The following is a 25,596-nucleotide window of genomic DNA, read 5'->3' as shown; positions in this document are numbered from 1 at the left end:
AATCATACAGATCTGTTGTCATAAATTTTGTAACATCTTGTAATAAATCTAATACCATTTTAATGATATTCTAAAACACTGAGACTAAAGATGATCATCTGTCATTAAGGGGCTGAGCTAATCTTTCTTTTGTCACACTTCCTGGCTTTTTTGGGGTGGATGGTTGTTTACACAGTTAGATTTTTTTTCCCCAACACAGGGATTTGAGTAAAATAGATATTTAGATAATTAGTGTAATGGCAGAAAAAGTTGAAAATAAAGGCCAATGAATGCATCAGGATATTAGTTACTTTCTCATCCCTTTCCTACTTCCTGACTTATAGTTGGCTATGCAAATATTCATTACTTAAGATTCTTGTGTTGTGGGGCTTTTTCTCTATTTTTTGAGTATGGAAATTCTAGGTTGTCTTTCAATGAGGTCAGTTAGGGACTCTGCTAATAAAACATTGGTTGGAAACGTCTGTGGCTTGGAGCCAGTTTTTGTCTTAGTTGCTTGGCAGTTCAGTTAAGACTCTACCCTCAGAACATTTTTTACATACTAGTGGCTAATTTTTCCCAAACCTTTAAAAGCACCAAGAACCAAATGGGCTGTGCCATAATATGTGTGTTTCTGAGGTGTAGCTCAGTATTTGATTTCCAGCGTGTGCCACTTTTTCTTGCACGTGTGTCACTTTTTCTTCCTCGTGTGTGTGTTCATTCTCTCAAGGAAGATAGCTTGGACACTTTCTGCCAGTTTGCTTTGAACAGAGACATAATGGAAGCACAAGAAGACTGTTATTTAAGTGGAAAGGAGGAAAACTGATAGAAAATAGTAGACCCTAAATGCCCTTTTGTCTACATGCCAAGATTATTCATTGTCAGAACCAAATAGCAAATGTGTTATGTCTGAACAGCTTCCCATGCTTACTGGCTCTTCACTTCCAAGCCTTAAAATCTATGTTATATCTATGGTACCCCTGCCTGTCTGAATCTGATTTCAAGCCATTTTCTAAAAGCTGTCTTGTTATTATCCTATAAGTCAAATAAAATGTGTTTTCCCCGTTAGGGAGAAGTTCACAGGCACTGATTTTTGCATAATCGATGACGTCGATGCTGGGTATTGAGAGAACTAGAAATGGGACTATAATTGAGTCATGGCTCAGCTGCAGCAAAGAGAAGTGCAAATATTAACCCGTGGAGAATAGCAGGGAGGCAGGTGGCAGTAGTTTCAGGCTTTCTTACAGTTCATTTGTCAGCGTGGGGCAGTAAGGTAGTAACTAAACACTAATGATCCCTATACAGAGTTACATTTTCCAGTTTTCTGTTTAAATAGCCATAGGAAATAAAAATATGAGTGAAGACACATATGCATTATCATTTATCAGCAAGTGATGGAAATCAGAGCTGGCCGTGTTACGATTTCCTCCTCCAGGTCTCCAACACTTGCAATGAACAAACAACCCTGTGTGATTTGGGAACTCATCAAGATAGATAGTTTTTGATACTTTTATGAAAATAGATAGTTTTTGATAGTTTTATCTCCCTCTGTAAGGGAAATTTTAAGCAGAGGAATCAAATTGAACATTTCCTCTGTATAACTTCTCTTAATTTTTGGATTTATAACTCTGTGAAAGTCAAGGCATAGGAAATCGTTGCTAAGCTTCTAAACCAAAAAGGCTTACTAAGTTTTGAAAGCCACATTAAGAGAAGTGCAGATGTAACAAGCAGCTTATCTATGTAGTTCTTCCCTTGCTAGGAAGCTCTGCTCAAGCTATTGAGGTCATTGTGCCAAATAAGCTTTATATTCCTCATAGAAGTTCATAAATATGTTTAGAGCTGCATTTGTTTTTTGAAAGCAGAAAAGCAGAAGGTCACTTGGGATTATTTTAAGGGCTTAATTTTTAAAATAGGGTGACTAAATCATCTGCAGCTAATAAATGATTATCTCATCAAGACCACAGTGCTTTGGGGGTGGGTAAAATATATAGTAGCACTACCCTGAGGTATCAACTACAGTACTCCCCAACACCCCAACAGTGTATGAAGAATGATAGCATGCCAGTCTCTTCCTTTCATCATCTTTTAAAAAGCGAATTAACATATTAACTATGCTTGTCAAAATGTGGGGCAAATCATTTATAAATAAGCCTGTCAAATGTAATGAGATTGCGTATTAAATCATCCGTTTCTCTATTACATCTCTGATTTAAGATTAAAATTAATTTATTTAACATTGTAGCAGCTGGGTGGTTAGAAAAAATTTCCATACCCCTCTTGATATATAGAAAAATGTCCACATCAAAATTGATTTTGCATATATTAGAAAAGAAATTGCCTGTTTATTAAGTATTAAAAGGCCATTTGGCATTGCTTTTTTATTAAATAAGCCTAATCACCATACATATTGGCAATATACAAAGTTCTGCCATCATCTTGAATGATCTTTCTTGAACCAAGGAAATGTATATAATAAAATAATGTTTCTTAGGATTTAGGTTTATTTACTAATGTTTTAAGGTAGAGAATCACAAATTAACCCTACCATAGCCCCTACTCTGAAAATAAATTTGTTCTATATGAGGTCCTGTGGTTTGATTTGAGACTTGAGTAATAATAATAGTAACAACAATAGGTACTCCTATTAAACACAAACTGTATTCTGAGCCCTGTTATGCATTTTAATTACTTACCTATTTTACCATGATACAGTGAAAGAAAACCAAACCCAGAGATACTAAATAATATGGGTAAGGTCTTGCAGTTAGTAAATAGAGCACACATTCAAACTCAAAGATAACCTACTCAAAGCCCTTTCTTTTTACAAGACACTACATAATCTCTTAAGATGATTTATTTAAAATTTGGTCTTTATTTTACCACTGGAGCAACTCCAAAACACAAATACAGCAAAACATATATTTTATAATTTAGGTTATACTCTGAGTCATGTCCTTTGCATAGCTCAAATATAGTGGGTGTCTTTCACTCTCACTCAACAGTCTGTGGACTGTTTTTCTCTCCTGACATCGTTTTAAGACATTTTACTATACATTTTTATGCAAGGAAGAGTTTTTTTAAAAAAATAAACTAAGACAGGAATCATTGGATTGAATACATTTTCACAGGACTAGTACTTATGCTGGCGTGTATTAATATTTTCCCAATTCCTAGCCATTACTCATTTATTACTTTTGCTAAAATGAATGAGTTCATTTTAAACCGAAGGATAGTAAGAATGAGAATTTGAGTTCATGAGTTATGTTGAATCATCTGTCTGTCAGCACTGTTTGTACTATTTCTAATTAATCAGGTCATAAGACCAAGGAACATATGAATTAGTTACCGTCAAATGTAACACCTCTTTAAGAGTTCTTGAGAACTGCTCAAATAATGCATGATCCAAGTGACTTGTTGGTGTAGCCACCGAAATGCAATGCAACATAACAAAAGAACTGGGGACAGTCAGAAGGGCATCCAGGAGATTGAAGCTGATCTCATGGTGGCAGCCATGGTTTCTAAGCCCACTCCCACTATGGAAGTCCCTTAAAATTAGGATGACCCTGTATTTTATCATTATACCAGGACACCATTGAGAGTTAATAATTCTGCCAGGATAATAGGTGTAAAACAGAAATAACTGTGACATGTGGTCACCTTTCTCATAATGCACTAGAGCAGTAATTTACTAAATACTACTAATCAGAAGAGTCTTAACACATTCTATTGAGTGTTTAATTCACACTAAGGACTACTGACTACAAACTCAAATTCCTTGTTACAAACTTAATGTTACATTGCCTAATAAAAATTATCTCTATAAGTACAGTTCTCTCATATTAGATTATTGTGGCATTTTAGAGTGGCTACTAAAGTGCCGAATTTAGTGATAGCTTTGGGATGCTGAAAGGAAGCACCTCTATTTTTCTGTCAAAAATCTAGTGTGGGGCTGGGCACGGTGGCTCACAACTGTAATACCAGCACGTTGGGAGGCCGAGGCGGGTGGATCACCTGAGGGCAGGAGTTCAAGACCAGCCCCACCAACATGGTGAAACTGCGTCTCTATTAAAAATACAAAATTAGCTGGGCATGGTGGCACATGCCTGTAACCCCAGCTACTTGGGAGACTGAGACAGGAGAATCTCTTGAACCCGGGAGGCAGAGGTTACAGTGAGTTGAGATCACACCATTGCACTCCAGCCTGGATGACAGAGTGAGACTCCGTCTCAAATTAAAAAAAAGTCTAGTGTGGTTATAGTTTTTATATTCCATTGTTGTTTATCGGTGTATATGTTTGTGAGAGAAAGAGTATATGTGTGTTTTCAGTGCATATGTTTGGTCATTTATTGGCAATAAATTAGCTGAATGATAATATGTAAAATGAGGCATTGTTCACTACCAAATATTTTTAAGAACAAATAAAAATTTCCCCATTTTAAATCAATGTTTGCAAAATAATTGGCTATCCAGTAACTGGTTTTTGGGTGATTTTTAAACAGCCAGTCATAGAGGCTCAGTTTCATGACATTATTATAACCCTGGTGCATTCAGCTGCCTCACTGGTTTGTGAGAATAAAAAGAGATGGTTACATGTAAAATTTTTTAAGAAATATAAAACTCCCCAAATGTTGAGAACAGTGTTCTTATCAACTCTTAGAATGTCCATCAGCCAAGCTAAATATACTGCATTTCTGTTGGGGTATAGCATCCAAGGGTGCTGTGGGATATATAAAAGCTGCTCTATTTGGTTTTAGGGAAATTAACATACGGCCTATGTCTTGAGAATCAAAAATAATTTTTGGCCCAGGATATTCTCATCTGAAGAGTGTGTGTGTGTGTGTGTGTGTGTTTTAATTTAGAAATACATAGGCAGGAGTGTTGGCTTACACCTGTAATCCCAGCACTTTGGGGGCCAAGGTGGGAGGATGGCATGAGGCTAGGCGTTTGAGACCAGCCTGGGCAACATGCTGAGATCCCATCTCAGCAAAATATAAAAATTCAGTTACCATGGTAGAGTGGGCCTGTAGTCCCACAGGAGGCTGATTTGGGAAGATAGCTTGAGCCCCGGATTCAAGGCTGCAGTGAGATATGATCACACCATTGCACTCCAGCCTGGCCCCAAGAGTGAGACCTACAAAAATAAAAAATTAAAAAAAAATAGAAATACATAAACTAGTATTCAAAGTTTAGAGAACATTGGATGTGCACTGGTGCTTTCATGTTGTAAGTTGTGTATTTATTCATATAGAAATCATTTCTCTGAACATTGTCAACCTAAATAACAAAAACGGAAAGGGAGACTCTCTAAAAGAAAATGATGTTTATTCAGAAACAGGCATTGCAATGGGAATATATGTGCCGTAATAAATTATGTGCGTATTGAGGGAGGTGAAGGAAGACAAAGGTTTTTTGTTTTTTTGTTTTGTTTTGTTTGAGATGGAGTCTTACTCAGTCACCCAGACTGTAGTGCAATGGCGCGATCTCAGCTCACTGCAACCTTCGTCTCCCGGGTTCAAGAGATTCTCCTGCCTCAGCCTCCTGAGTAGCTGGGATTACAGGTGCCCACTACCACGCCTGGCTAATTTTTGTATTTTTAGTAGAGATGGGGTTTCACCACGTTGGTCAGGCTGGTCTCGAACTCCTGACCTCGAGATCCACCCGCCTCAGCCTCCCAAAGTGCTGGGATTACAGGCGTGAGCCACCGTGCCTGGCCGACAAAGGTTTTTAAAGGAAAATGAGAAGAATTACATAATTGTTTTATGATAATTATCCTTGACTACGAAGATCAGTAACAAGGGTGATGGCAGTCTGACATTGGGCAGGCAGATGTCTTCATAGAAGTATTTTTTGTGTGTAAGGTTGCAGTGGCCTTTGTGCAAGGCTGTGTTTTTTGCAGCCTTTTGTGATAGTTTTCATGTATGAGAACCCTTCCTTCTTGGCCTTCCCCAGCTCTGTTTGTCAGGGGTTTTAACATAAGTGACTCCATTTTGATGGTGACAACTTTCACAAAATGTAACTAGCAGTGTTTTGCTTTATAAAGGAGAGTCATCGTTATAGTAGAAAACATATTGAAAATCTAGGTCAGCTTCCCTCTGCCACTTCTTAGCTGGGTGACTTTAGTTGAACAAATTCCTTAGCTACTCCTAGCTTCAGTTTCCGAACCATAAGACTGTAACAATAAAACCTATTTTAATTATAACCTATAACTAATACATACCACAGCAATAACAATAGAAAAACAGTGATCTTCTGCCTCATCCATACCCACCCTTTAATCCTATTTCCCAGAAGCAACTACTTTTAACTGTTTTTTTTTTAATTTTTTTATCTGTTTTTACTTTTAACTCTTTTAGACATGGTATTTTACTTCTGTCTGTCTTAAATTGCTTATATTGCTATTCATTGATTTACTATTTTCGACACTATCTACTAAGTAGGTATTATGGTAGATGAGGATTTAACTTGCTTCTGTCAACCTTACTTCATTATCCTAATTTAGAATCTATATCACGTCTTAGAACATTAGTATATTATTCATGCTTAAAGTCAAGTAGTATTTATGATGATATATTTTCTTATATAACCTTTTGCTTTTCCTGGACTTAATAACTGTCTGTGATTCTTATTAGCTGTCTTTGCTCTTATGACTAATTATAATTGTGAAGAATTTATCAATTACCTATGAAAACGTATTTTTCAAATTCTCAAACACAACAGCAAATCTATCAGTTCCATTTACTTTTTTTACGTCTCCTTTCCTCAACCATTGTCTTGAAACTTTCCTCTCTCGGCTTTCTGATTTCTTGGCTTAGCACAAGGTAGCATTTCTTATCTCAGACTTCATTTGCTCTCCACTCATCCCCATCCGCACTTTGTCTCTGCATGGTGTTGTAGGTCCTAAGCTGTTTTCTTCCCAATCTGTTCCCCACCCTCTTCTGTCCTGCCCTGTGTCTTACTTTGCTGACCCCTAGGGAATTGCATCCTCTCAGCTGCCATCACTCACTGGTTTCCAGCTGGGTTCAGGCAAAAACAAGTGGGAGGAGAGAGTGACTGTATATTTTTCCCTAATTCTTCCGCATGTTAGACCATGTTTCTGGAAATGACTAACTACAACTTCTGTGGGGAAGCTTCTCTCCCATAGCACTAGCTGTCAGTAGACACTAATAACACTTAGTTCTTAGTTGGAGAGGGAGTCATGGCTTCCTGCTGTTGCTAGAATCTGAGTATTTCAGTGTGTCTTATTGGTTCCCTTATAGCTCTATTCGTAGTCACTTCTGGGTTGGATCCATTTTCCTTCTAGAGTGTCACTGACTGCAGATTCCCTTTATCTGGATTCCATGTCTTCCTCCTTTAGGTGCATTAGAAGAATGCATACATTAGAGATACAGTTTTCAAATTCTTAGTATTTTGAAAACACCTTTATTCTACTCTCACAAATGATTGATGTTTGGCTAAGTGTATATCATTAATGATAATGTATAACTTGAATATTAATTTTTTTCCTCAGAATTTTCAATACATTGTTTTATTTCCCTAGAGCTTCTGGTATTGCTGCTGAGAAGTGTGATTCCATTCTCCACTTCTCGATCATTTGTGTGCCCTCTCATACTTCTTCCCTGGAGGGAGTTGGGTTCTTCCCTCTATCCCTGGTATTCCAGAATTTCATGATGATATTGCCTTGGTAGTGTCTTTTTCTATTGGTGCTGGGTAAGTTTCCTTCAGGATAAAGAATAATGTGTTTTAGCTCTTAGAAAACTTCTTGAATTTCTTTTAAAAAAAATTATTTCTTCCATCCTCTTTGTCTTCACTTTCCAGAAAATTTGTGTTATTTTGATATTGGAACTCCTTTCTTAATCCTCTATTTTTAAAAGTATTTTATATAACTTTGTATCTTACAAACCTTCTATTTAAAAAAAAATCAGCTTCCATATACAAAATTGTTCTTGCTTCTTTTCCTTCTGATCTCTTATTTCTTCAAACACGGGGATGGGGACATTTTTTGGCTTTTCATTTACTTTTATACATTAAGCACTGTAAATCTATACACTTAGAAGGGCCCAATTAACCGGTCAGTTCATTGTATATTGTTCATGCATAGAGCTAAACTTCTGGTTGGGAGATCCTCAGGTGTCAGTATCTGAAGGCTTTTTCTTTGTTCCTCCTCACATGCTGATTACAGGCAGCTGACATCCTCAAAGCAGAGTGGAAAGGGGAGCCGATGGTCACATAGATCAGTAAACGTGTTTTTCACTTGATTTCCCTTTTTTTCAGTTCAGTGCTCACCCTGCTCTCTTCTGCAACTTTTATCTTCAATTTGAGGCCTCCTGGGTTTAATGTCATGTACCCTGCTGGTGTGTGTTTAGGGTGAGAATGAGGGATAGTCAGAGAAGACTTATGAGGCAAAAGTTTGCTCTTCATACACATTTTCATTTCTCTCCTCTATCTCCAGCTGTCAGACTCAGCTTCACACTTTTTACATCCTGAACTTTTTCCAAGTTGCTGTAGGTAAATAATCTGACTATAACTTGAAGCTGTAACTGCTTGTGGTCTGCCTAGATTGTCATGTCTTCATCTACATCCTCTCAAAACAGGTTACCTCTCACGTACTTGTGCCTTCTTGTAGAGTTCTTTTATCCTTGTTTAAAATTTTATTTCCTAACTGACACTTTGGTCACTTTGGAGAAGACAAATGCAGCAATGTTAGTGAGTGCTGCTTGAGGGCAAGAACCAGGTATTTCTCACCTTGAACGTCTTGATATTATGTAAGATTGTCCGGAAGGGAGGAAAGGAGGGAGGGAGGTGGGAGGGGAGGTAGGGAGGTAGGGGGAGAGGAAGGGAGGGAGGGAGGGAGGGAAGGAAAGAAGGAAGGAAGGAAGGAAGGAAGGAAGGAAGGAGGGAAGGAAGGAAGGAAAGCAGGCTGGCTCATATTGTATAAGGAAGGAATTAGGTTCATATTTTATAAGGATCTTTGTGGGAAGGGAGCTGCCCTAATTCTAGAGGTGTCTAGAAAGGGAGATCTATGCACGTTTTACCACATGCCCTGCTTTTGTTGATTATTTAATATTTGTGGCTTTAACTATGAACATTGACTACTAAGGGTCTTTGTCATGTAGACATTTGTGATTTTCCTGGGGCACAAATTTAACTTGCATATGCTGATGAGTGGGAACTGATTAAATAGCATAATGCAGTTAGGAAACTCATGACTGCTGATGTCTTAGTGTGGTGGTGGTTTATAATCCCTACCATTTAACTCTTAGTGAAATAACAAATTTATGAAAACCAACCTGAAAAGAAAGCCATACACTGGTTGATGAGATAGTGATGCAAGTTAATAAAATGTGAGGTCATAATTCTTTAAAAAGATAATAATTTTACATGAGTGGGTTATAGAAAGTAGTTCTTTGGATCTATGGGCTGTATGAATCCAAGAAAAAGCTTGCTGTTAAAACCAGCAAAAGTAGTTAGTGAAGCGTTTTCAACAAGTGTTTAGGCACCAGTGAAGGTGAAAAAGTGGATCATTAACTTATATGCACAGGAAAGACATGATTGAATGGAAATGTGATTGGAGAGAAACTAGGAGCCTCTATAAATATCATTGTGTGACAATAGTTACTAAAGATGCCTACTAGAATGTTACTAGGATGTCTACTTCATATTGCTTATTGAAGGATGGAAGTGGAGAATTCTGTGCTTGTTAATGACAATTGTGAATTAATTCCTCAGTACTGCATTACCTGGAGGTTATTTTAATTAAGAATCACACTTTCATTTGCTGGTATTTTGCTGTATGAATTACTATAAGTTAAATGTTTTGGTGGCTTTCTTAATTTTAGATGCTGTATTATGTAACTGGTAAACTTAGATGTTGTGGGTTTTTTTAAAAAAATTATTCTTCAAATGTATCCTTAGATTCCTGCTGGTAGATGTCATTAGAAAAAAAGAAAAGAAATAAAACAATAGTTGAAAAAGAACTAAACTTGAACTCAACTAAAACAACCTATCAGTGTCCAGGAAACATCCTGCTAAATTTCATTAAAAATAAAACAAAACGTATTCATAGTATGTGACAGTCGCTTAGTAATTACTAATGACAGAATCTGAGTAGCTTCCTGTTTTCCTACACCCATGTGGGTTGCTCATCTTTTACTGTGGCATTTTCTGTTTCTCTGTGTTTATGTGTGAAACAATAGATTCCAAGAGTGGGATATTTATATAATTGAATTTTCAGTTGAGCTTGGCAAAGCTTTTCTCATTTTTTCTGATTGATAATTTAAATGGTTCTTCCTTTATTGTTAGCTTTTACACGTTTGTTTTTGAATACTTAATATATTCATAGCCTAATGGAAACTCCAACAGATTAAAAACTTTATTATAGAAATAAATAAATTTCCATCTATTTGTGACCATTTTATAACCTCTGAAATTAGAGGTGCTTGTTTTTGTTTGTTTGTTTTTTCTCACACACTGGGTGTGGTTGGTGGTAACACAAAACAAAAAAAAAAAACAGCTCTAGAATCTCAGGGTAGCTCTCTTCCCACAGAAATCTCCCTTATACCTTGTGAGTCACTTCATTCATTTATTCATTCAGCAAAACATTACAGAATGTCAAGAGGTTCAAGGTGAGAAAGACCTGGTTCCTGCCCTCGAGCAGCACCCACTAGCGCTACTGCATTGTACAACCCCAAAGGCATCATTCAAGTTGTAACCTATGTGCAGTGGCCAGACTGCAAAGCTACATTCCAGGGCAAATATTTGAGAATATTCCAAGAAGCCCAGACTTCACCAAAAAATGGACCCTGTTAATCTGTACTGGAAAGGTTTTTGCCTTTAGGTCTTGCATCTGTTATCTAAGATACTAGGTGGTTGTCAAATATTTTACTGTAAAATATCAATCATCCAGTCGTATATCTTAGTAGTGCCCATTTCAGCATTCTTACCCATAGTCCATCAAAGTCTAGCTATGCCATTTGATGACTGGAACTAAATATATCAACTTAACATGGTGTAAATTGAAGTTCAGAATTCTCCTTATAGTAGGATAATTTACATGAAGGTTTTAGCAGTGATTTCTCTTCACGATATGCCACATGAAGTTTCTTGAAAAAGATTGCTTGATGTGTCTTTTGCTTTGATTTTTAAGATAATTACCCATGAATAAATTTTTCCTAATTTCCTACATTATTGCATGAGGATTAATACATTTGCAGAGAGAAGCCTTAAAATATGACTTCCTTGTTTTGCATCAGCTGTCATATAAACAGAAATTAAAGATGTGCAAGGCTTATTAATTTGCTTTTTTCTCATTCTGCCTGGTCTATGCTTATTCCTTAGAGAAGGGCCGTCATTGGTAGAGTTTTAAATGAATTATCAAATGGAACTTCTCCTTTCATTGTTCCATAATACAAGAAATAATATTTATCTGCTATTTCTTGTAATAGCAGTGAGGGCATTTCCTATTTATATTTTTGTATTAATTGTGACTGGTTGCTGGATGTTACCAGTCCACATATTCCCTGTTATCTATGTAACCTGGAGTTATTACTTTAAGACTCCATCTCTAGAGTCTTCATTATCCATGGGATAATGGGACTCCATGGGAGTCTGTGTTGAATTTTTAAGCTTTTCTTTTTTTTTTTTTTTGAGATGGAGTCTCACTCTGTCATCCAGGCTGGAGTGCAGTGGCGCAATCTGGGCTCACTGCAACCTCCGCCTCCCAGGTTTAAGCGGTTCTCCTGCCTCAGCCTCCTGAGTAGCTGGGATTACAGATGTGCATCACCGTGCCCAGCTAATTTTTGTATTTTTAGTAGAGACAGAGCTTCACCATGTTGGCCAGGCTGGTCTTGAACTCCTGACCTCAGGTGATCCAGCCGCCTCGGCTTCCCAAAGTGCTGGGATTAAAGATGTGAGCCACTGTTACCGGCCGAATTTTTAAGCACTTTTTAAACACAGCCAACACCATATTTTCAGTGCATTAGCAATGATGGTAGACTTCAGTTTTCTAGGATAGTTTTACTGTGTTCTCTGCCAAAGCATCTAATTTTGAAGATTTGATTTTGGTTTTATCTTTATCTTTGCTGGCATTTACGTCACCTGGGAAGAAATCAAAGTTGCCATGTCTATTTCCTCTTTTTTAACCTGACCAAGCTGACCAAATAAAGACAGGTTGTTCTGACTGCGGAGGCAGCATAGCATAACAAAGAGATTGCTGACCCTGGATTCAGGAGATGCAGTTTCTGATTCTGCGACCTACATTAAGACATTTAAACATATAATACAGCTTCCTTACATGTAAAAATCAAAACATGAGGCCTTCTCAACGGTACCTCTATCTCTAAATTTTAGCATTCAAGTAAATTGTACAGTGGAGCGAAAGGTTTCCATGGAGACTGCTGGAGTTCCTTTGGAGTCTTTTAGAAATGAAGTTAGAGTTCAGATATTTTGGTGAAATTACTGAGTTGATTTTTTTTAGTGTTTAATTTCATAGGATAATATTAGCTCTAAATCAAATGCCTTTTTCTGTTGCAGTATCTTGTGTGTACTCCTCAGACTAGTTTATGCAATTCATTCATTTATTCCCTCTTTTTTATTATTATTATTATACTTTAAGTTTTAGGGTACATGTGCACAATGTGCAGGTTTGTTACATATGTATACATGTGCCATGTTGCACCCATCAACTCGTCATTTAGCATTAGGTATAACTCCTAATGCTATCCCTCCCCCCTCCCCCCATCCCACAACAGTCCCCGGTGTGTGATGTTCCCCTTCCTGTGTCCATGTGTTCTCATTGTTCAATTCCCACCTGTGAGTGAAAACATGCAGTGTTTGTTTTTTTGTCTCATTTTAAAGATATTTATTGAACACCTATTTTGTACAAGGCAGTTTGTGAGATCTTGGAGCTAAAAAGATGAGAAAGATGTATTCATGCCTTCAAGGTCACAGGGAAAGACAGTGTGATGAGCCATAACACAGGTATATGGTTAGTACAGTGGCAGCTCAGAGGTGAAGGTGATAAATTTATCCTCGGTGAATGATTAAGGGGGTCAGGGGAGGCTTCACCCAGTGGTAATTACTCTGCCTGACTTCTCAAAGCCATCTTTCCAAGCTAACAAAGCTAGGTTTGAAGGACGTGTAGATCATGCCATGGACAAAGACTAACAGGTGAAATATCTGGTGTTTTGTGGATAGAGATGGAGGATAGGATTTCAGAAGCATTCAAAAAGGATGGTAAGGAGGAAGAGAGAAAGTGGTTGGAGATCAGATTGTAGAAGTATTTAGGAATACTTAGGATGTAGACAACTTGATGACTGCATATACATAGTAAAAAAAAAAAAGGCAAAAGATTTCAGATGATTCCTGGGTTTCTGGATCTGGTAACTGGACCAGACAGCAAAAATACAACTTTGCCATTTCATTAAAAAATAATAATAATAAATGTACATAGTACTTAAAGTGTATGAGCAAAAATTATCATTGGAGCATAAGGAACATTTATGCTGGTTGGTGCTTTTAAGATGGTTGGGCTTCTCAGTCTTCCCTGTTAGTTTTGTTGCTGATGTAGATCCTAGTAAGAGGATTTTAATCATTTGCCTGGTGCCTCCCTCCAAGTCAGCAGCAGGCCACCCTGGGCTATGAGTCTACTGAACTACATTAGCTTAGCTTCCTGTACTTTATTTTTTACTTTTATTTTTATTCTGATATGCTTAATTTGTAAGTACAACTTCTTAGAGATATAATTTTGTTTCATAGTTGAAAAATAAATATTATAGTTTCCCATTATATTAAAAGTTTATTGTTTTGAATCAAATATTTTCTAAGATGGGCTTTTACCCACAATCTAGGTTATATTTTCATTCCTTAAGAGCAAAATACTCCATAGAAGTATTTGACTAAGATATATTGTGCCTATCTGTGCCTAATGAAGCACTAACCACAGTAAATGATGAGTGGCAGTTTAATCAATTCGGTTCCTTCTGTAGTCACCAAGGGCATGCAGAATGTAATTTTTTAATCTTTCACTTTTCAAATACTTCAAATGCCAAAATGAAAAGGTTAAGCCAGTTATATGTAATAAATTTTCTTTTAGAATATAGAAAAAAGTCACTTTTTAATTTTCATCTTTTTGAAGCTGACCTCCTAGGGAAGAAAACTCTTCAGTCTATTTTACAAATATATATGTTCCTTCAGAGAAGAGTAAGATAAATAAATGTCTACCTTGGTGCATCAAATAGTTCTAGCTCTAATTGCATAATGGTTTATTTCAGTGAACCGTGGCTAAATAAATTTACCTATTAGGTTAATTAATATGGAAGCATTCTGAGTTTGTATTGTATCCCTGTGTGTTAAATTTAGATTATGTTTTGCATTTAATCTAACTTATTTCAGTGATCTCCTGTTTCTTTGTTGTTCCTTTGGCTGGAGCTTGAATATATGTTCAGAGAATTGATCTGAGTTATAAAACTCCATTCAAAACAGAATTACCCAAATTCCTTTACATTCTTGCCCCTCAGTACCTGATTTTGAGAACAGCAGCATCAGCATGGCTTGGAAGCTTGTTAGAAATGCAGGATCTCAGGCCTCAACCCATACCCAGTAATTAGAATCTGAATTCTAAGAAGATCCCCATGTGGTTAGCATACACATTAAAGGATGAGAAGCACTGCTTCAAGTACTTTTTTTGGAAGGATACATAGGATTTGAGGAAATTTCTGATGCCAGCATAATGTTGAAAGGCAGAGAACTAACCTGTAATGAGTTATGGTTCTGTTCATCTGCTTGCCTCCTGTCAGAATCAGAAACAGCTTGACATTCCCTTTTATAACATCCTTCTTTCCAAAGGTTTTGACAATGCAGATGGCTCTGAAGGGCTCTAAATAATTTTCTAAACTTGAGAAGAGGCCTCTTATCACTTTCAATTAGGAAATTATGTATAATAAGGGGCAGGTCTCCCCCCACCATAATAGTCTAAGTTTGATGAGTCATTGTTCCTGCTGCACATATGGCAGTGCACGGGCTGTGCTGTGTCATGATCCCTCTGGAATTGAAACTGTCACTCTGCTTAAAGCTCTTGGTCCTAAGGAATCCCAAGCCTTTGCTAACACATGGATGCAATTAAATAAAATGAAAATCTAGGCAATGTTTTCTGGCATTTTCATTGCACCATATTTTAAAATATTAGAGTCTTTATGCATTATCTACTGAGATTGAGCCAAACTTTTATTGGGGGGACCAGCCCCCAATATTTCAATGTAGGTTCTTTCTATTTTCCCTAAGTGTCAGCCAGTCTGAGAAATAAAGAGAAGGAATACAAAGAGAGAAATTTTACAGCTGGGCCTCTGGGGGTGTCATCACATATTGGTAGGACCGTGATGGCGACCTCGAGCCGCAAAACCAGCAAGTTTTTATTAGGGATTTTGAAAGGGGAGGGGGTGTACTTACAGGGAGTAAGTCACAGAGATCACATGCTTCAAAGGGCAATAAAAGATCACAAGGCAAGGGCAAAATTAGAATTACTGATGAGGGTCCATGTCCCGCTGTGCACACATTGTCTTGATAAACATCTTAACAGGAAACAGGGTTTGAGAGCAGACAACTGGTCTGACTAGAATTCACCAGGCTGGAATTTCCCAGTCCTAGTAAGCCTGAGGGTACTGCAGGAGACCAGGGCGTATTTCAGTCCTTATCTCAACCTCATAAGACAGACACTCCCAGAGCGGCCGTCTATAGACCTCCCCCCAGGAATGCATTCCTTCGCTAGGGTATCAATTATTAATATTTCTTTCTGGGAAAAGAATTCAGTGATATTTCTCCTACTCACACAACCATCTGTAGGCTTTCTACAAGAAGAAAAATATGGCTCTATTCTGCCTGACCCCACAGGCAGTTAGACCTTATGGTTATCTTTCCTTGTTCTCTGAAAATCGCTGTTATTCTGTTCTTTTTCAGGGTGCACTGATTTCATATTGTTCAAACACACATGTTTTACAAACAATTTGTACAGTTAACGCAATCATCACAGGGCCCTGAGGCGACATACATCCTCAGCTTATGAAGATTACAGGATTAAGGGATTAAGACAGGCATAAGAAATTATAAAAGTATTAATTTTGGGAACTAATAAATGTCCATGAAGTCTTCACAATTTATGTTCAGAGATTGCAGTAAAGACAGACGTAAGAAATAATAAAAGTATTAATTTTGGGAACTAATAAATGTCCATGAAATCTTCACAATTTATGTTCTTCTGCTGTGGCTTCAGCCAGTCCCTCTGTTCTGGGTCCCTGACTTCCTGAAACAAACTTTTGCCTTGAGAATTAGGGAAGAAGGAGAACAATGTTTTATTTTTTTGATATCTTAATCTAACCGAAATTAGATTAATGGCAACTAGAGAAATAATAACCTGTATGTCTTATTCTGCTTCCTCATGTGATATAATTATTTATTGAGTTAATTACCATTTAGTTAACAATATCTTTTTGAGAAAATTGACTGAGATAGTCCATTGAAAATATGCATCAAATGCAGATTTTTTTATTATGCATGCTGGTGGATGTAATTAATCCATATTTAGTTGAAAGATAGAAAGTTATCCTACACCATAAAATCCCAACAGGACTTTAATGAACAGATACATACATTACAAGGCATATTAGCTGGTGCCTTTTTGACCTAACCCTATTTCATTCAGGTCTGGTAATGTTGCCATATCGCCATAATCCCTAACAGTCATTTGGACTATGTTTTTAAAAGTAAAAGACCAAATCTTTGTTCTGAGAAAGGTGATGGTGGCTAATACATTTTCAAGTAAATAAATAAATTGCAGTTGTAGAAAGTATCATGGAGAACACAGAGTTGGGGGACCTAACATAGCCTGAGAGATCAGAAGACCTTCGCACAGAAGTAACCCTGAACTTGTCTTTCCCTATTCTAATGGAGGAAAGTTCTTACTCCTTCCCTGTGAATTACATTTTTTTCTATGTATTACGCACTCCACCCCACCCCTGCCCCAAATATAGTAGTTTAAATAAATCTTTTCACCTTGAATTCCTTTGCCATAGAATATATGTATATATATTTTTCAAATACTTTCATATTAAATTTTTAATCTAATTTTTAAAAATTGACAATAATTTACATTTTTATGGGATACATAGTGATGTTTTGATACATACAATGTATAGTGATCAGATCAGAGTAATTAGCCCATCCCTCATATAAAAACATTTATCATTTCTTTGTGTTGGAAACATTCAATATCTTCCTTCTAGCCATTTGAAACTATATAATATAGTATTATTGTTATAGTCTTAATAATATATATAGTGTATGTTACATATAATATAGTCTTATTTTCTTAACTATAGTCATCCTACAATGGTATAAGACACTAGAACTTATTCCTTCCTTCTGGCTGTAATTTTGTATCTTTTAGCAAATCTCTCCCTGTACTTTCCTTCCCTACCCTTACCAGCCTCTAGTATCTTCTGTTCTACTTTTTACTTCTATGACATTGACTTTTTTTAGTTTCCATATATGAGTGAGAACATGCGGTGTTTAACTTTTTGTTCCTGGCTTATTTCACTTAACATAATGTCCTCCATTTCCATCTATGTTGTCACAAAAGACAAGATTTCATTCTTTTTTATGGCTGAATAGTATTCATTGTGCTTGTAGACCATATTTTCTTCATCCATTCATCTGTTGTTGAACACCTAGCTTCATTTCCTATCTTAGCTATTGTGAATAGTTCTGCAGTGAACATGGGGGTGCAAATGTCTCTTCAATATACTGATTTCTTTTCCTTTGGATAAATTCCCAGTAGTGGGATGGCTAGCTCATATGGTAGTTCTATTTGTAGTTTTTTGAGAAACCTCCATACTGTTCTCCATAGAACATTCCCACTAACAGTATATAAGAGTTCCCTTTTCTCCACATCCTTGCCAGCATTTGTTATTTTTTATCTTTTTCTTAATGGCCATCATAATTGGAGTGAAATGTCTTATTGTGATTTTGATGAGAATTTCCCTGATGTTTAGTGATGTTGAGCACTTTTTCGTGTTTCTTGGCCATTTGTGTGTCTTCTTTTGGAAAATGTCTGTTCAGATCATTTGTCCCCCCCCCTTTTTTTTTTTAAAGAGACAAGGTCCTTCTCTGTTACTCAGGGTGGAGTGCAGTTGTGCAATCATAGCTCACTGCAGCTTCAATCTCCTGGATTCCAGCAGTCCTCCCACCTCAGCCTCCCCAGTAGCTGAGACTACTATAGGTGGAGTTCCACCATGCCTGGCAAAAATTTTTTTTAACTTTTTGTGGAGACAGCCTTGCTATGTTACCCAGATTGGTCTCGAACTCCCTAGCCTCAAGTAATTCTCCCACCTCAGCTTCCAAACTGCTGGGATTACAGGCATCAACCATGGCACCTGTCCTCATCGGCCCATTTTTAAATAAGATTGATTGTTTTCTCATTGTTGAGAAGTTTGAGTTCCTTATATATCCTAGATGTTAATCCACTGTCATATAAGTAGTTTGCAAATATTTACTCTCATTTTGTGGGTTGTTCTTTCACTCTGTTGATTGTTTCACTCTGTTTTCCTGCGTGTAGCTACATTCCTACCCCACTATATAAAAACTCAATTTAAGTCGGTTGGGGAGATGGATTTGAGACTTATCTCCCATCTGTACAGAAGCTTTTAGTGTAGAAGCTTTTGGTTTGATATAATCCCATTTGTTTATTTTTACTTTTGTTGCCTGTGCTTTTGATGTCTTATTCATGAAATTGTTTCCCAGATCAGTGTCCTGAAGTGTTTCTCGTATGTTTTCTTCTAGTAGTTTTACCGTTTTGGGCCTTATGTTTAAGTCTTTAATTCATTTTGAGGTGATTTTGTCTACTGTGAAGCGTGGAAGTCTAGTTTTGTTCTTCTGGATAAGAATATCCAATTTTCCCAGCAGCATTTCTTGAAGAGCTTGTCATTTTCCCCATGAGTGTTCTTGGCACTGTTACCAAACACCAGGGGTTCAGCCTAGGTCCCATTTGCCTGCTGCACAGAAAGCCAATGACTGAGACAATGAGTTTTGCCAGGGAAGAAGCCTTTATTTGGGTGCTGCAGCTGAAGAGACAAGAGAAAAGTCTCAAATCAGTCTCCCCAGCTGACTAAAATTGGGGGTTTATATAGTGCGGAAGGAATGTAGCTACATGCGGGGAAACAGGAATTAGGAAGGAATAAGGAAGAGGAGTTTCAGTTCCATAATACTGTCAGAGTTCTGAGGATTGGTTTCCTGAGGAATGAACTCAGATAAGACAAATATGTTTCAAGCTTTAAGACCAGGAGATCAATTTCTATGTTTATTTTTTTTTTAAAGCCCATAAACATCAGTCTTATGGGAAATCATGACATATCACTCATGCTGTTAACCTTTGTCACATGGCTGAGATAGTGTTTGCCAGTCTTCTCCAGTGTAAATTTGCATCCACACCCCCTCTCCACTCCTACTTCCATGCTGTACTCTTTGGAAACAAGTCACTAAGCTGAGCTCACACAGAATAGCCGGGGGAAGGAGGGTCGTGTTGCTTTCGATTCATTCAGCAAATATTTTTGAGCCCTTATTATGTGCCTGACACTCTGCTATGTCCTGGGAATAAGGTGATGTCCACAACCTAGTCTCCGATCTTGTAGATGTTCCATCTAGAGGAGACACACCCCCAAAAGCCAAACACAATTTAACGTGTTTAAGTGTTATAAAGGGGACAAACTAGGAAAAGTAGGGTGAGACACTGGGGCTGGGGCTGTAAGGAGGAACTGCCTTAAAGGTGGTCGCTGGGAAAGACATTTCTAAGTGGAGCTATTTGCACTGACCTCTGAATAGCAAAAAGCAATTAACCAGGTACAGAGAGGGCAAATTGGGAACAATAATCTGTGCAGAGATCTTGGGATGAGAAAGAGTGTGGCAAGTGTTAGGAGAGGACAGTGGAACAGCATGGCTGGAGCAGAGGAAATCTAATGTGGATACAGACATGATGTAAATTTGGTGATAGAGGTCAGCCACACAGCATGTGGAGGCTTCACTGCCTCCAGCTTCTACTGTTGATTTTAAGGAAGAAAAAGGTTCAAGGGATAATTTTAAAAATTGAATTCCTCTCTTTTTGTCAATATAGGGGCACGTATGTAGGGTATGAGTAGAAAGAAAACAGGTAGAAAGAAAATCCTCTGAAATCGGGATAGAACCTGGCATAATTTTGGAAACCCCTTATGTTTATAAAATTAAATTTAATAGGGAAAATTTTCTAATGTTTATAAAATAAAAGGTAGTACTTCCAAGCATGATGTAATGCTTCCCTGTCTTCTAAATATAAAATAAAAACTTTAAGTTAGTAAAATAAACTATCCTTCTCCCTCCCATGATGCATATCAGCTCACGAAATTATCTATTTTGGGAAAAAGTTAGATAGCACCTTATTAAAAAAATCACTCCACATATTTTCTACCAATTTATTTCTCAGTTCAAAATACTTTAGAGATTAAAATATCTATCTTCAATCAAGTTTAAGATATCTACTAATAATTGACAAAATGCAGGAAACTTCTAAGGCATATTTTATTACAGGAAAACTGCTAAAGATAGTAGTGAAAATACATCATATTTAAGAGATTATTTCTATTATTTACAATATAATCATGATATATTATACTTCTCTTTATTTGTTTTTCCTTAACTGACTTCTTCTATTACTGTGTTTTTTTGCAAGTGGAGCATAACATAGGTCAAGATTTCACAAACTTTGTAAAAGGCCTGATGGTAAAAATTTAGGTTTTGCAGGACATGTCGTTTCCGTAGCAGCTACTTATCTTTGTCATTTCGATGAGAAAGCAGCCATACATGATACTTAAATGAGTGAGTGTGGTTGTTTTTCATTAAAGCTTATTTATAGATATTGAAATTAGAATTTCAGGTAATGTTCATATGTCACCAAATATTCTTCTTTTGATATTTTTCAACCATTTAAAAATGTAGAAGCCATTCTTAGAATGGAATATGGACTTCTGCTCTCTTTTTAGACTTTCCTTCTATTGTCCACATAGAGCCATAACAACAGCAGTTAGCTCTCTAAAGATTCTTCAGTTTACTAGACCCTGTGTTCTCAACCTGGAATATTTCCATTCCCAGTGCCATCACTCCATAATCCAACCAGCTTCATCTTTTCTAGCCCTTTCAGGCATTAAGCATCCTTCCTAACCCTACACTCTGAGCTAAGCATGTCCTCTCATGCTCAAGGAACTGTGTAAAATGGAATACATTATAATTACTGTGTTTATACCATATAGATCTACTATACAGAAACTTGATAGAGGTTTTCCCAAAATTAACAACAGTCCTAAAAGTTTACTGACCTTACCAACAATGAGAAGTGAAGCAGAGAAAAAAAAATTCTAAACTATTAGACATACCCCCAAACCAATGTTCATCATCATGCTAGAGGAAAGTCTAAATTATCTCTACATTCTTGTTACAGAAAATGTTACTATAGAATTGTCATAAGAAGAATTAATTGAAGATTATACAGCCAAATTATAGAAATAAATGTATTAGAGATTTGTCAGATAATGATAAATGTCAGATAGTTAATTTTGTTTTCCTGAATGTCAGATTCTTTGTTGCATTTGTTACCTTTTAAAATTTTGTGATTGCTTCTGACTGATTTGCTTATTTTAAATGCACTTCTATAGCCAATTTTTTAGTTATAATTTTATAATCTTTTTAATAACAAAAACTCCCAAATTATGTAAGTTTCAATCCTAAAAGATTGTCTGTCTCTGCTTGTACTGACAACAAATTGTCAATTCTGCTTAAAATTTTGTTTTGAATTGTGATGAAAAAAATCATTCATATACCTGAGACATAAATTAAATTGGGAAATGTTGAGTTCAAAAAAATTGAAAAATGTGTGAGCATAGGTGGGTGTTTATGTATTACCTTACTGGGTAATTAATCCTAAAATAAGAGTTTGAGCATACTGCATCCTGTGACACTTTTGATTGTAAGCTTTTGTGACCAGTTCTTATTCTTGAAAAATTTAGACTAAGTGGGTGATAATTACATGATTATTCAAATTCTCAAAAGAAGGAACAAAGGAGACATTTCCTGATAAAAGATTATATATCATAAACTATAGTGCTTAAGTAGATGAATTCTTTTTCTCAGTAAACCGTTCAGTGCAGTCAATTTAATCCATCGAGAGAGGGAGCATGGGTCTAATGGAGGGTAGAAAGAGGTAGGGGGAAAGCAGACATTAGTTCCTTCCTATTAAATTGAAGAGCTCTTATTGCTGTGTGGCAATAAGGCAGTCCAGTAATAAGGAATTCTGTTATATTCATATGTTGATATGTTTTATATACATACTTTTTTATTTTCTTGTACATTTTATCTCTTGTTGTGAGTCCTTTAAATATAATTCTCTCAGCTTCTTTAGTACATCCTCAAGCATCTTTGAAAAAGATGATGTCATAGGAAACATCCACTAGAAATGAAAATCCAAGTCTTAGCCAGCTAAGCAGATAAGAGCTTATAAAAATGCTACATCATTTCATTCCAACTGAATAGAATTGCAGCATAGAATAGATTTGTCTTTTAATCATTCTAAGTAACATATTATGGAGATGATATAGACTAAACACAAGTAGTGCTAAAATAAATTCTATAAGTAGTTCTGGCAATGTAATAGTTATTTTTCTAGCCAGCCTAGCTGTGTACATAATGGGGGTGGCTATGGCTTCTGCGGAGGCTCTTCACACTCAGAACTGCAGCTTATGGTGGGAAAAATGAAGGCCAAAAAGTAGAGAGCAGAGAGGATACACTGAGTGTAAAAAAGGAAGGTGCAGGTAGCTATTTAAGATCCAAGGTATTTTATTGTGTAAACTTAAATAAGAAGAAAATAGTCTTAGAAAAGAATTCCTGACAGAAAAATTTGGAAAGCCACCATACTGAAAATTTAAGCAGACTTAACCAGACATCTGAAGCCCTAATATTTATAAGCACATCATTGCATTTTAATATCCTAATAAAATAATTCTCTTGATACCTATGTTGTCTCTCAAATCTAAAATGAAAACAACTTGTGTAAAAACCCATCTACCTAGAACACTGGTTTGAAATTAGTTCTTTACTACTTAAATAAAATTACATCCTATGATATAAAATGGCATTTGTTTGTTTTTAGTCATTATAACACTATACTATTGGTGTTTACTTTGAATAAGAATCATGTGGTACAATAGGGAATCAATTTCTGCAAATGCATTACTTTAATTCAAAACATTGTTTATATACAATATGATAACAACTGGAGTAGCTTTAGAGAAGTAGGTCACTTGGTCTTAACCGCTAGGTTTATGAAATAAATTAAAGACACAAGTGTTTGCTTGCCCTAAATTGAGTATGGGGGTGTGGCAGTGGAAGAAGTGTCCCAATATGTTCGTGGTTTTATTAGAATACTTGCAAGAAACATCAACCCATTCAAATAGAGTTAATGTAAAAGATCTGGAGAATTTCCAGGAGGTAGAGTTCTAGAAAAAAAACAAAAACAAAACAAAACAAAAAAACACTGGATCATCTGAACATCTAAGCCTCCAGAAGTCAAGAACCAAGTCATTTCAGGGGACTTCATCTGCAGGAATGTGTAGCCATTCATGCTACTTCCCTGAGACTAATGTGACTTAGCCATCTACATATGCTAGTTTCTTACCATACTGCCCCATTCTCCAGAGTCCGGGCAGAAGTATCTAATTGGCTGTCTGTCCATACTATGGATTGGTTATTCCTGTTGGGCTAGGTGCAAGCTGCAGTGGTCTGGGAGGCAAGGTCTTTTGATTTACTGGACTAACTTGCTAGGTGGAAACTGTGAACATGGCAGGTCAAGCTGCAAAAGAATGTCGAGCATAGTAGATGGCTGATAGAGTAATCCATAAGCTCATAAGGGGAGCAATTCTGTCTGCTGAAAGATCCATGAAAGGCATCACAGAGGAGATGCATTTAAACAGGATTATAGTGGTTGAGTTGGAATTTGCTATCAAGAGCAAATAGATGAAGAAGGAGGGTACTCTAGATAGTGAAGCAATTTGAGCCAAATGGTACAGGTTTATGCCTGGCACTCAGGTAGATCAGTCTGGCTCAGCAATTCTCACTGTAGCTGCCCTGAATCATCTGAGCAGCCCATGTGGATGCCTGGGCTCCAACCTAGATAAATTGAAACAGGATTTCTGGGGTTTGTGGTCAGAGATATGCAGTTTCCTAACCTTCTCCAGATCATTCTGATGCAAAGAAGATTGAGAACCGCTGAATGTCTAGAGACTACAATACTTTACAAGTTTGTGAAATATAGTTGGAAAAGGATACTTGAACATGACTTGAGGACTCTTATATATCAGGCTAAGGACTTAACTGTATTCTATAAGTAATAGCACTAGAATGTGCTATTTTATTGGTTTCCACTCCTTTCTGAGCCTAGTATAGTTGCATCTATTTAGAGTTCTTTCAGGGCAGTAGATGGGGGCAGGGGGAGTGGGTAGGTTATGGGATCTAGGTGTACATCACCTAGATAGCTCATGGTGCACATTAAAAGTACTGCTTATCAAGTAACTCCATTAAAAATGGGCAAAAGACATGAACAGGCATTTCTCAAAAGAAGACATACAAGCAGCCAACAAACATACTAAAAAATGCTCCACATCACTAATCATCAGAGAAATGCAAATCAAAACCACAATGAGATACTATCTCACACCAGTCAGAATGGTTATTATTAAAAAGTCAAAATACAACAGATGCTGGCAAGGCTACAGAGAAAAGGGAATGCTCATGCACTGTTGGTGAGAATGTATAATAAATTAGTTCAGCCACCATGGAAAGCAGTTTGGAGATTTCTCAAAGAACTTAAAACAGAACTATCATACAACCCAACAATCTCATAAATGGGTATATATCTGAAAGAAAACAAATCATTCTAAAAAAAAGATACATATACTCACGTATTCACCACAGCACTATTCACAATAACAATGACATGGACTCAACCTAGGTGCCCATCAACAATGGACTAGAGAAAGAAAATGTGGTACGTACATACCATGGAATACTATGCAGCCATAAAAAAGAATGAAATAGTATTGGCCATGTGCAGTGGCTCATGCCTGTAGTCCCAGCACTTTGGGAGGCCGAGACGAGTGGATCACAAGGTCAGGAGATCACGACCATCCTGGCTAACACAGTGAAACCCCGTCTCTACTAAAAGTACAAAAAAATTAGCCAGGTGTGGTGGTGGGCGCCTGTAGTCCCAGCTACTCAGGAGGCTGAAACAGGAGAATGGCATGAACCCAGGAGGCGGAGCTTGCAGTGAGCAGAGATCGCACCACTGCACTCCAGCCTCGGGGACAGAGCAAGACTCCGTCTCAAAAAAAAAAAAAAAAAGCATGAAATAGCATTGTTTGCAACAATATGGATGCAGCTGGAGGCCATTATGCTAAGTAAATTAACACAGGAACAGGAGACCAAATACTGCATGTTGTCATTCATAAGTGGGAGCTAAACATCAGGTACTCATAACACAAAAATGGCAACGATTGACACTAG

General features: G+C 36.9%; 1 protein-coding gene across 7 annotated transcripts in view; it reads left to right on the top strand.

Annotated features, from left to right (window-relative positions):
• The window catches only part of CDK14 (cyclin dependent kinase 14), a 592,881-nt gene that overhangs the window by 347,140 nt on the left and 220,145 nt on the right, over positions 1-25,596 (top strand). The window lies entirely within an intron of this gene.

The sequence above is a fragment of the Pongo pygmaeus genome, chromosome 6, assembly GCF_028885625.2.
Source record: "Pongo pygmaeus isolate AG05252 chromosome 6, NHGRI_mPonPyg2-v2.0_pri, whole genome shotgun sequence".
In the NCBI taxonomy this organism is placed as follows: Eukaryota; Metazoa; Chordata; class Mammalia; order Primates; family Hominidae; genus Pongo; species Pongo pygmaeus.
This window is presented reverse-complemented; position numbering and strand designations above follow the sequence as displayed.